The sequence below is a fragment of the Acinonyx jubatus genome, chromosome E2 (assembly GCF_027475565.1).
Source record: "Acinonyx jubatus isolate Ajub_Pintada_27869175 chromosome E2, VMU_Ajub_asm_v1.0, whole genome shotgun sequence".
Classification (NCBI taxonomy): Eukaryota; Metazoa; Chordata; class Mammalia; order Carnivora; family Felidae; genus Acinonyx; species Acinonyx jubatus.
Genome location: NC_069396.1, coordinates 11,013,445 through 11,023,753, shown reverse-complemented (window position 1 = coordinate 11,023,753; position 10,309 = coordinate 11,013,445). Strand labels below are relative to the sequence as shown.

Genomic DNA, 10,309 nt, shown 5'->3' with positions numbered 1-10,309 from the left:
TCTGACCACGATGGAATTTAACTAGAAATCAGTACCAGAAGGAGAGCTGAAAAATCCCCTTAATTGGGAGACTGAAAAAGACACTTGTACCACGCAGGTCAAAGAAGAGATCCCAAGAGAAATTTAAACACATTTTGAACTAAATGAACATGAAAACACAACTTGCCCGAATCTGTGGGATGCAGTCAAAGCAGTGCTTTCGCCCATCCGAATCGTCCTCTTCGTGGAACAGCATAGAGACCCACTGTCGCTCCTCCTCCCCCTGGGTCCTCGCGGTGTCTTGGGCTTTCGGGCCAGCTGCCCGCTGAGCTCCATCACGCAAGGGCACCGGCTTCCCCTGCACGACACTTACGTGGTCGGAGCTGAGGACGCTGCAAGCATACACAGGTTCCTGTCCACCCTCAGGTTCCAGCTCATGTTCGTGGGTCCCACCTTGTCCACGATGAGCCCACTCTTCACTTTTCTTCCTTCTTTAACCGCCTGACATGCTGACTTCAACCTCAAGCATCCAACACAAACAGCCTTGAGACTGCTTCACCAGCTCCCACAATCGCAGTCAAATCCCTGTGATGGGCAAACAGGCAGCCTACAGACAACTTCGTGCGTAGTGACGAAAGACTGGATATTTCCCTCTACCTTCAGGAACAATACAAAACGTTTACTCTATTTTTTTTTTTAAGAGAGTGTGCGCAAGCAAGTGGGGGGGAGAGGCCGAGGAGGAAAGAGAGAGACTCTTAAGCAGGCTCCTTGCCCAGTGCCTACCCCAATGAAGGGCTCGATCCCACACCCCTGGGATCAGGACCCGAGCTCAAATCTAGACACAGACACTCAACCGACTGAGCTACCCAGGTGCCCCAAAACGTTCACTCTTACAATTCCTTTCACTGTTGTGCTGGAGCTCCTAGCCAAAGAAATACGGTTAAAGAAATAAAAGGCACACTGCTGGAAATGAAGATCCGGAACCGTCTTTACAAATAGCCTGGTCACTGGGGCGCCCGGGTGGCTCAGTCGGTGGGGCGTCTGACTTCAGTTCAGGTCATGATCTCGCAGTCCCCGAGTTCGAGCCCCGCGTCGGGCTCTGTGCTGACAGCTCAGGGCCTGGAGCCTGCTTCGGATTCTGTGTCTCCCTCTCTCTGACCCTCCCCTGTTCATGCTGGCTCTCTGTCTCAAAAATAAATAAATGTTAAAAACAACAACAACAACAAAAAACCAGCCTGGTCATCTATGTAGAAACTCCGAAAGAATCTACATGAAGAAAGTAACTACTAAAAAAAAGTGAGTTTAGCAAGCATACAGAATTTAAAACAAACAGGAAAAAGGACACTAAATATATGTGTAGGACTTGAACTCCAGAAAAGAGAAGTGTAATCTATCCTGACAGAGAGTAGGTTACTGGTTGCCTGAGGCTGGCCCTTGGTGTAGGTTTGACTGGGCAGGGTCCCAAAAGAACCTCTTGAGGTGAAATTCTCTATCTGGAGGTGTTGGTGCTTATATTAATTAGTATGTACATTTTTTTAATTCATGGAAATCTGCACTTAACATGGAGGTATCATGGAAATTATATTCCAATGCATTTTAGAAAGTTTTGTTTTTATTTAAAAAAGATTTCTTTAGTAATATCTACACCCGATGTGGGACTTAAACTCATAACTCCAAGATCAAGAGTCACATGCTCTACTGACTGAGCCAGCCAGGAGCCCCTCAGAAACATTTTAAAAATCACGTATCTAAATCCAATTTTAAGACTACTGATAATCACTTTATCCAATCACTTTATAACAACACTCAAGAATATGTATGCTCACACTGTTACAAACACAGCCAGATTCCATTTAAATTTAGTAAGTTACGTAATATGAACTTGAACAAGTCCCTGATGTCTTTGGACATAGAATTTTACCTTCATATACTTTGGGATCTCATCTAGGAACAAGAGGATCTATGGGGCTGTTGAAAGAACTTTCTGTGATGATATAAATGTTCTGTATCTACTCTGTCCAGTATAATAGTCCAAAGCTACATGTGGTTATTGCATATTGAAAGATAACTACCTGGGGTTCTGCGTGGCTCAGCTGATTGAGTGTCCAACTCTTGATTTTGGCTCGGGTCATGATCTCACGGGACGTGGGATCAAGCCCCGCATGGGGCTCTGCACTGACTGCGTGGAGCCCGCTTGGGATTCTCTCTCTCCCTCTCTCTTCACCTCTTCCCCACTTGCACTTCTCTTTCCTGATTAATTAAAAAAAAAAATTACAAAGAATAAAGAAAGATTACTACCAAGCTAGGAAGCTATTTAGCAGCATTTGATTTTATTCAATTTAAACTTAAATAGCCATACGTGACTGGGGGCTACCATAATTGACACCCCGAAATAGTCTTTTTTATCTGAATCTAGTGAGTCTTCAGCTATAACAGTATTTTAAAAAATCACCTCTTAAGTAACCTCAATGTTTTATTATAATTAGCTCGCACGAATAGTCTGTGATACAGTGTGAATTACAGAAGATACAACGCCACTACAGGGATGGATGGCAAATATATTGACCATGAATAAGCTGTTTAATTGGGAGGTGTGCGATTTCTGACTCCTCTTTGTGTCATCACACACACAACCTGCTGGGTGGATCAATTTCACCAAGTGTAGCCTGGGAAAGAAGAAAAACTACTCAGCTACATTTTAAATGGTGATCACTGTAGGTAAACAAGAACAATGGTGTTAAATTATTTTCAGAGGAGCGAAATAGAGAATGACTTGCATTTGGAGAACACCACCCAGTGAGCTTAGCGGCTCGTTTTTGACAGTTTGCCTGACTTTGCTCATCCCTAGAAGTTGGCTCATTAAAATACTTTCTCCACAGATCTGCTCCTCTTCTACAGTGTTTTAAGACATGCACAGCAGCCTTAAAGGCGAACGCTCATTTTCAAACAGACCTTCCTATAAGAAACAATGCTGAAAAATAATATTCTGGTTTTTTTGAGATGTGTGAATCAAGACCTCAAAGTACACGTCATCAACTGACTCGCCTTTAATACACCTACAAATCTTCACCTTGTAGGAAACAGAGTGATAAAAAAGGAGTCCCTGACATAACCTGCAATGTTTTACTGTCATTTACGGTCTGATTCATCCTTACGAAATGTCTACCCTATACACAGGGCAAGTTGAAATTAAACTTTTATTGTTCAGGTGAGTCTGGACTCAAAGGATTTGTTCCCATAGAGGAAAATTAAGGTTCCGTCTAGAAAGTGTACTTAACTATATACACATATACATTCCATTATATATATTTATACTTCTACATGTGTATGAAATATGTCCACTAAAGCCTTATGGAATTAAATGCACAGATCGCACATAACATGTAATAAATGACATGTGTGGACAACATAATGTAAAACAGTTTACACACATCTTCCAAGCAACACAGCTCTTGTGCGATCCTCATTTACATAACAGTCCCATGGTCAAATGGAACAGAGAATTGCTGTCTACCTTCCCTCTGGGACATGCACTGGGCACTTGTGTACCCTGAAGCACCTGAACTCTTACACAACAGTGGAAAGTGGATAATGTTGTCCAACCAAAGAGTTTATAAACGTATTTGGCCAAAGTACCCCTTTCCACTAAAACACTTACTGTGAACCAGCTCTAACACTCATGGTCCAAAGAACACACTTTGGGGAAAATCATCACGGAAAGCTCCATTCATTTTTCACTATAGGTTACAATACTCATTTCAGTACTGATTCAAATGCAATGGCCAGAACTTACGATGTTTATTCTATTTTCCTAAGTTTGTGGCAGCCTTACCTAACATGTGTCTTCCTATATTTAGCCAAAATGGATTCCAATATAATAATATTTGCATGCATTTTTCATTGAAAATTACATCTTTGCACGCACGTGAGCTTATGCATATATTGTAATACATTCTGTATGAAAGCATACTTTTATATGTTATTTGTGACCTTACAGATGAAAAGATTCTATGTATAGTGAATGAACTGCAGTTTCCTGTTGACTGAAATGTACAAATAAACAGGAGACAAACTGCAAAAAAGATGCCCCGGCCTTTGGGGCTTCTCCTAATTTCTTATTGTCTAACTATGTGCCTGGCTGAGTGAGTTCATCTTTCTAATTTTTATATGCAAAAGAAGGATAGAAGACATTAAAGTAATTTATCTATGTATTATCCTGTTATAAAATGAATCTCAAGGGATTTCTAGACATACCTTTTCTTACATATAAAAAGATTTAGGGGTGCTCAGGTGGCTCAGTTAAGTGTACGACTTCAGCTTAGGCCATGATCTTGTGGTGTGTGAGTTCAAGTCCCACGTCGGGATCTGGGCTGACAGCTCAGAGCCTGGAGCCTACCTGGGTTTCTGTGCCTCCATCTCTCTGCCCCTCCCCCACTCATGTTCTGTCTTTCTGTCAAAAATAAATAAACATTAAAAAAATTTTTTTAAAGATATTATGAGAATATACATCTCACATAGAAGATAAACATACAAATGGTTAAAGGGAAAATATTAGCACGAAGATAAAAAATTGAAGCAAGGCTGAGGAAGACAATCAGTTCGTCCCTAAAAATGCTTTTCATTCTAATATTCTAGGATGCTATATTTGAAAATGAGTATATGATTTATTTTACTTGAGTTTTACTGGCTGTTTTCACGCTTTCCTAGTATAGCATCTAGCGACTAGATAAATGTGCTGTAAAAATGCATCTTTAAAGGAAATTATACTCTGAATTTATTTAAATCAGAGTATATTTTACAAGAATTGTTTTCAGGACTTGAGGAAAATTAAATAAAACTGCAATATTTAGGAATTTACTTTGTATCTCTGAATATTAAATAAGTTCATTCCACACTGCTTATAAATTTATATGCACATTCAAATTCTGTATTTGATTAATATGTATTTTACTGAGTCTTCACTGCTTCATAATTGTTCTCTGTTTTGGCGAAAATTATTCTTTGAAGTCACAGATTGAAAAAACAAGCTCAATATCTCATTTATTTTTTGGTTTTCTTCCTTCATCATACTATTTATTTTAGGAATATTCTCCTACAGATGTTTCCATTGTATGAACATCTTTTAGTTTACTACTTGTTACTTTTATGCTTTATTACTTTTATTTAGAGGAAATAAACTCATTGATCCTCCTTATGTATATGTGAGCCCCTCTTCATAACATTACATGACAATGGGGTTATAAATAGGACTCATCCCTTATGCATTTCTGGATGATATTATTCTCAGCACACACTCTGGACAGACACCATCATAAGATAATTCAGTGTATCTAAAAAGATGGATTCTATCAATGTAGCAAGGTCTGCTCTGGGTGCCAGACAAGTGTTTTGGCTCCTATTACTCTGTATTTGTTCTCTCTGCTTCAGTATTCCAAACCTACTGTATTATCTGCTTTCATGGTCTTCTTCAGATGGATGTTATTTTGTTTGGATTACATAGTCTATGATTTAACAATGAGATTGTACACGTTCACAAATTTTTTTAAAAAAATTCATTGAAAATATAGGAAGTAGAAATACCTAAACAGTTCTAACTTATTCTCTTTCAATCGCGATAATAAACCTTGTACGTATATTTTTACTTTGGCACTGGATGGCACTTGCTTGGGCAGACGGAGAAGGTACATAATTCAGAGATATCACCCAATTTCAGTTTACTATGTGCTAGGCACTGTGATGAGGGATTAACACGTAAGCTGTAACATTTACCTCTCATAGAAGCATTTTAGAGATTCTGGAAAAAAAAAAGAGATGCATGGGGATTAATTAACTTCCCAAACCATAGCCTCAGCAAGGCAACGAATGCGCACACACACGCGCACACACATACACACATACACACACGCACACACGCACACACACACACATGCATAGCCAAAAGATACAGCTACTTGTATGCTTGGTAATTAACCTATGATTTGTCCTCTACCATCTCTAGTCTAGTACAACTAAAGGTAATTGCAAAATAAATATATAAATCTAGCTGTGGGAGTTTTGAGCCAGTAGATTTCCATGACCGGGAGAAATTAATCATGTTTGGGAAAGTAGAGTGGGTTGGCAAAGAGTTGATAGGAAAAAAGAACCCTGAGTTCCTTCAAGAGATAAAAATTTTACGGTGATGAAAATGTGCTCAGTTATAAAATGCTTTCAAATGTATTGGCTTTTGATAATGCAAATAGCAGATGAAAAGCAGTTGGGCCTACTGAAATGCAGAGCCTCACATACATTCTTCCATGTTTTTGTAATGGAAGTAAATAATAAATTAGGATTTGGCTTAATTTAATTTTAGGCAAATTGCACAGATATTTCATATTTAGTCCACACAACAGGATTCTACAGTATCTTCCCAGAGATGTTGATGTAGAGATTAGTCTAGTGTGTTTCAGTACTCACTATTTTTGTTTATGTATTTATTGAGAGAGAGAGAGAGAGACAGAGACAGAGTGAGTGGGGGAGGGTAAGAGAGAGCAAGACACAGACACAGAATCCGAACCAGGCTCCAGGCTCTGAGCTGTAAGCACAGAGCCCGACACAGGGCTCAAATTCACGAGCCATGAGATCAGGACCTGAGCGAAAGTCAGATGCTCAACCAACTGAACCCCCCAGGTGCCCCATATTCAGTATTTTCTTTAAGGATCAAATCCTTTATTATGCTCAAGACAACATATTAATTTTGTCTATTAAATCTGAACAAACTAAAGTAGGCAAGCTTCCTCTTATCCCTTCCCCACCCCAACCTTCATTCTAGGGCTGCCCCTACTTTTATTTCATGCAGGGCTCAAAACAGAGTTTGAAAACCTCCTCTCCCTTCTATGGGCCCCTTTTATGGATATGGAAATAGTGGCCCAAAGAGGTTAATTATCTACAGGAGGTTGGAAAACTAGGCTGTGGCCGCTGTGTCAGGCCCAGAATTCATACGGGGTCCTCCCCACTGGGGATAGCTCTGTGGTACATGGGTACAGATGCAGAAATTCCACAGATTACCAAAGATAAAACATCAACAGACTTTCCTGAAAACCCGTTCTTCCATAGGAATAACAGCCTAAGAATGTCATCAGCAGGACTGCAAAAAAACATGGAGAATTTAAGAGACCGGTTAAGACGACTGGAGTGGAGAGCCCATCAAGGAAACAATGTATGCAAGGATGTTGTGTTTCCAAAAGGAAGGAGCGTGGTTAGTTCATGCCTACTCCATGCCTGTAGTTCAATAATTCACTTTAAGAAGAGACCGTCGATAAAAACAAAAGGAGGGAGAAGAAGAAAAATACAATGCCCTACGAATAGGTCTCAGGGCAAGGTCTCGTTCTAGAATAGAAAGCTTTAAAGCTCTACTCAATAATAGGGGTACACAAAAGAGATTCTCAAATAGCCCAAAGACATCTCTTCCTGGAAAGATACATTAAATATCATAAGATGTAAATGTCTTCCAATCAAACACTTGTCACCTCAGACCCAATAGGGTAGATACATACACCCCGGCTGTAGAAAATCATATATTTTCATCGTGTGAAATGTGACCATGAGCATGCATGAGAAGTGTCTGGAAAAGATGCACACCAAATATTAATGACAATTTAAGAACCGGGACTAGAATCAGGAATTGTGGCAGATCTATGAAGTAGGATCTCACCTGCTTCATGTCCTGCCTGATTTGTTTTAAAACCAGAATTATACACTGTTTTTACCTTACCATTTTATGTTCGAGCAAAACCAGAAGTACGGTCAGCTCAAATATAACCAAAAATGCCTTTTTCCCCCTTATTATTTTCTCTTTTTTATCCTGCTTAGATTGACTTCATTGATGACCGGGAAGCTGAGGGCTTTTTTTCTGATAAAAATGATGGACAGTACAAGGACAAAGGCGTGCGGGTTAATGCTAATAAAATGTGAATAAAATCTGTGCCAAGATGAAATCATCCCTCGATTTCCATTCATTCTGCAAACAATCTGGTGATCAGCTGCTTTTATTGTACCCTGTGTGCATTTCTCTCACAAAAAGAAACAAGGCAGCGTTTTGAGAATACTCACTTTTGAGAGAAAATTTAAGCCACTGATCTTGGAAGACCTTGCTTTGTAGAGTTCCTCTGTGTGTGTTTGAGAGTGTGTGCCATGTTTCCTTTCTGTACCCTTGAATATTAAAGAACATTTTCAATCTCCACTGATGTATTTCTTTCTTCCTCTTCCATTTCATTCCTCAGTGTGATAGTTAGCCTTCAGTGGCAAGCAGAATGAAGAATCCCCAACGATGACCATGTCCTACGGTCCTGTGGATCTATTACCTTTCATGTCAAAGGGGAGTTTAAGTTGCAGACAGCATTAGGGTTGCTAACAAGCCGACTTTATAATGAGGTTATTCTGGATTACACAGGTGGACACAATGTAGTAACAGGGTCCTTAAAGTGGAAGGTGGAGGCTGAGAGTAGGTAAGGGTAATGTGGTGTGATGTGAGAAGGGGCCCAACCTACTCTTGCTGGCTTTGAAGATGAAGCAAAGGGTCACGAGCCCAAGAATCGGGGTGGTCTGTAACCGGGAAAAGGAAACAGATTCCTCCCTAGAGCCTCCAAAGGGAACACAGTCCCGGTCACATGATGATTTTGTGTTCAATGAGACCCATTTCAGATTTCTGACCTCCACAGTCCTAAGACAATACATTTGTATCATTTTAAGTCTGTGGTAATTTGAGAGTGCAACTGAATACGCCAACCCAGAAAGCAGACGCTACCGGGTGCTTCCCCGCAACCCCTGGGTCAACAGGCTGGACCGGGTGCCTCCGCTGAGCTCTCGGATCCCCCACCCCACCCTGTGTTGGCACCTCTTGGTGTAGTCGTTAGAAAGGAGCTTGAGGACAAACCCTTACTTGTCTGAGGCCCCAACTTTAACCTCTGGGATCTCTGATGACTGCACGTCTAGTTCAGAGGGGCTATAAAAATACAGTAGTAGGACTGTTGGTTGCTTTGTCCAAATAAAGTTTTTTTTTAAATTTTTTTTAACGTTTATTTATTTTTGAGACAGAGAGAGACACAGCATGAACGGGGGAGGGGCAGAGAGAGAGGGAAACACAGAATCGGAAGCAGGCTCCAGGCTCTGAGCCATCAGCCCAGAGTCCGACGCGGGGCTCGAACTCACGGACCGCGAGATCGTGACCTGAGCCGAAGTCGGATGCTTAACCGACTGAGCCACCCAGGCGCCCCGAAATAAAGTTATTTTTACATGGAGTATTGTAGCAGCTAATGTTCTGTTTGCCATGTTCCTGAATACCTTACATAATGTCAGGGAATGTTTGAAACAACCCGAGAAGTAGGTTATACTGTTATTACCACTATCACTGTCCTCATTGTTCCTGATCTATTTACTAGGAAACTAAACCAAAGCACCATGGTGGTACGCTTTACCACCTTATTTTAAACCTTGGCAATTTGCCTCTGGGGTCTAAGTACTTAATCAACACAATCGGAGAGTTCTTCGATATGTCTGTATAAAAAAAGTCTACCCCCCTAAATCACCTGTGAAGAAGAGGCTTTAGCTAAAATGTTAAGGTTATCATACCCAGAATGACGGGCCCGGCCAGAGGAGCGGATGACTCAAGGCATGTCACAGCAAGGTAGATCCCTTTCTGGACGGCGTCCAGCCCAGAGTTCACGGGAGCTTCCTCCTGCGAGAGATGCACAGAACTGAAGACAATCCTACTGTGTACTCCTGTTTTCATTTAGCAGGAATCCGGAGTTCACAGGGTATGGTCTTAGGAGGACATGTGAATGTCCCTGAAGCCTGTTGATTTGTTCCTGCTACGAGGGCTGCAGTCGCAAAAATGGAGGCTCTGAGAGAGGAGCAGGGGGTACGGGGGTGCTCCAGCAGGCACACTTCCGGGCCCACGTGATGGGAATATCAGCTGCCCACAGCTCAGAACACACACTTGATAGAGTCTATCTCCCCAGGCTTCAGCCCAGATCCCATTTCACTTTTTACATCTTTACCTAAACCAGAAATATTTTGCTCCAGTAAAACCCTGTTAATTGGCTACGAACTCCTCTTTTGCTGATTTTATACTTAGCAGACGTATGTCATTACTATCAAGCACAAAAAAGAGGTAGGAAAAGATTCCTCCACGCACAACAAAAGTTCTTACTGTCACTGGCCCTGGACTTAAGAATACTTTCTACCATTTGAATATTCCCGGATTTACAGTTCCTAAATTCAGATGTTTAACAAAATAACACTATTTATTCAGTGACTGTGAAAGACTTCTAGTATGTTCTAGAAAAAATCTTTA

At 40.9% G+C, this 10,309-nt stretch overlaps 1 long non-coding RNA gene across 2 annotated transcripts in view; it reads right to left on the bottom strand.

Moving 5' to 3' along the window:
- Positions 1-709: 709 nt before the first annotated feature.
- The window catches only part of LOC113604424 (uncharacterized), a 200,406-nt gene continuing 190,806 nt past the window's right edge, over positions 710-10,309 (bottom strand). For both annotated transcript variants that reach the window (XR_003426370.2, XR_008293495.1), the window contains exons 9-11: positions 9,586-9,691; positions 5,749-5,773; positions 710-4,429 (exon numbers count right to left, since the gene is read on the bottom strand). This is a non-coding gene — a long non-coding RNA (uncharacterized LOC113604424). The remainder of the gene's footprint in view (positions 4,430-5,748; positions 5,774-9,585; positions 9,692-10,309) is intronic.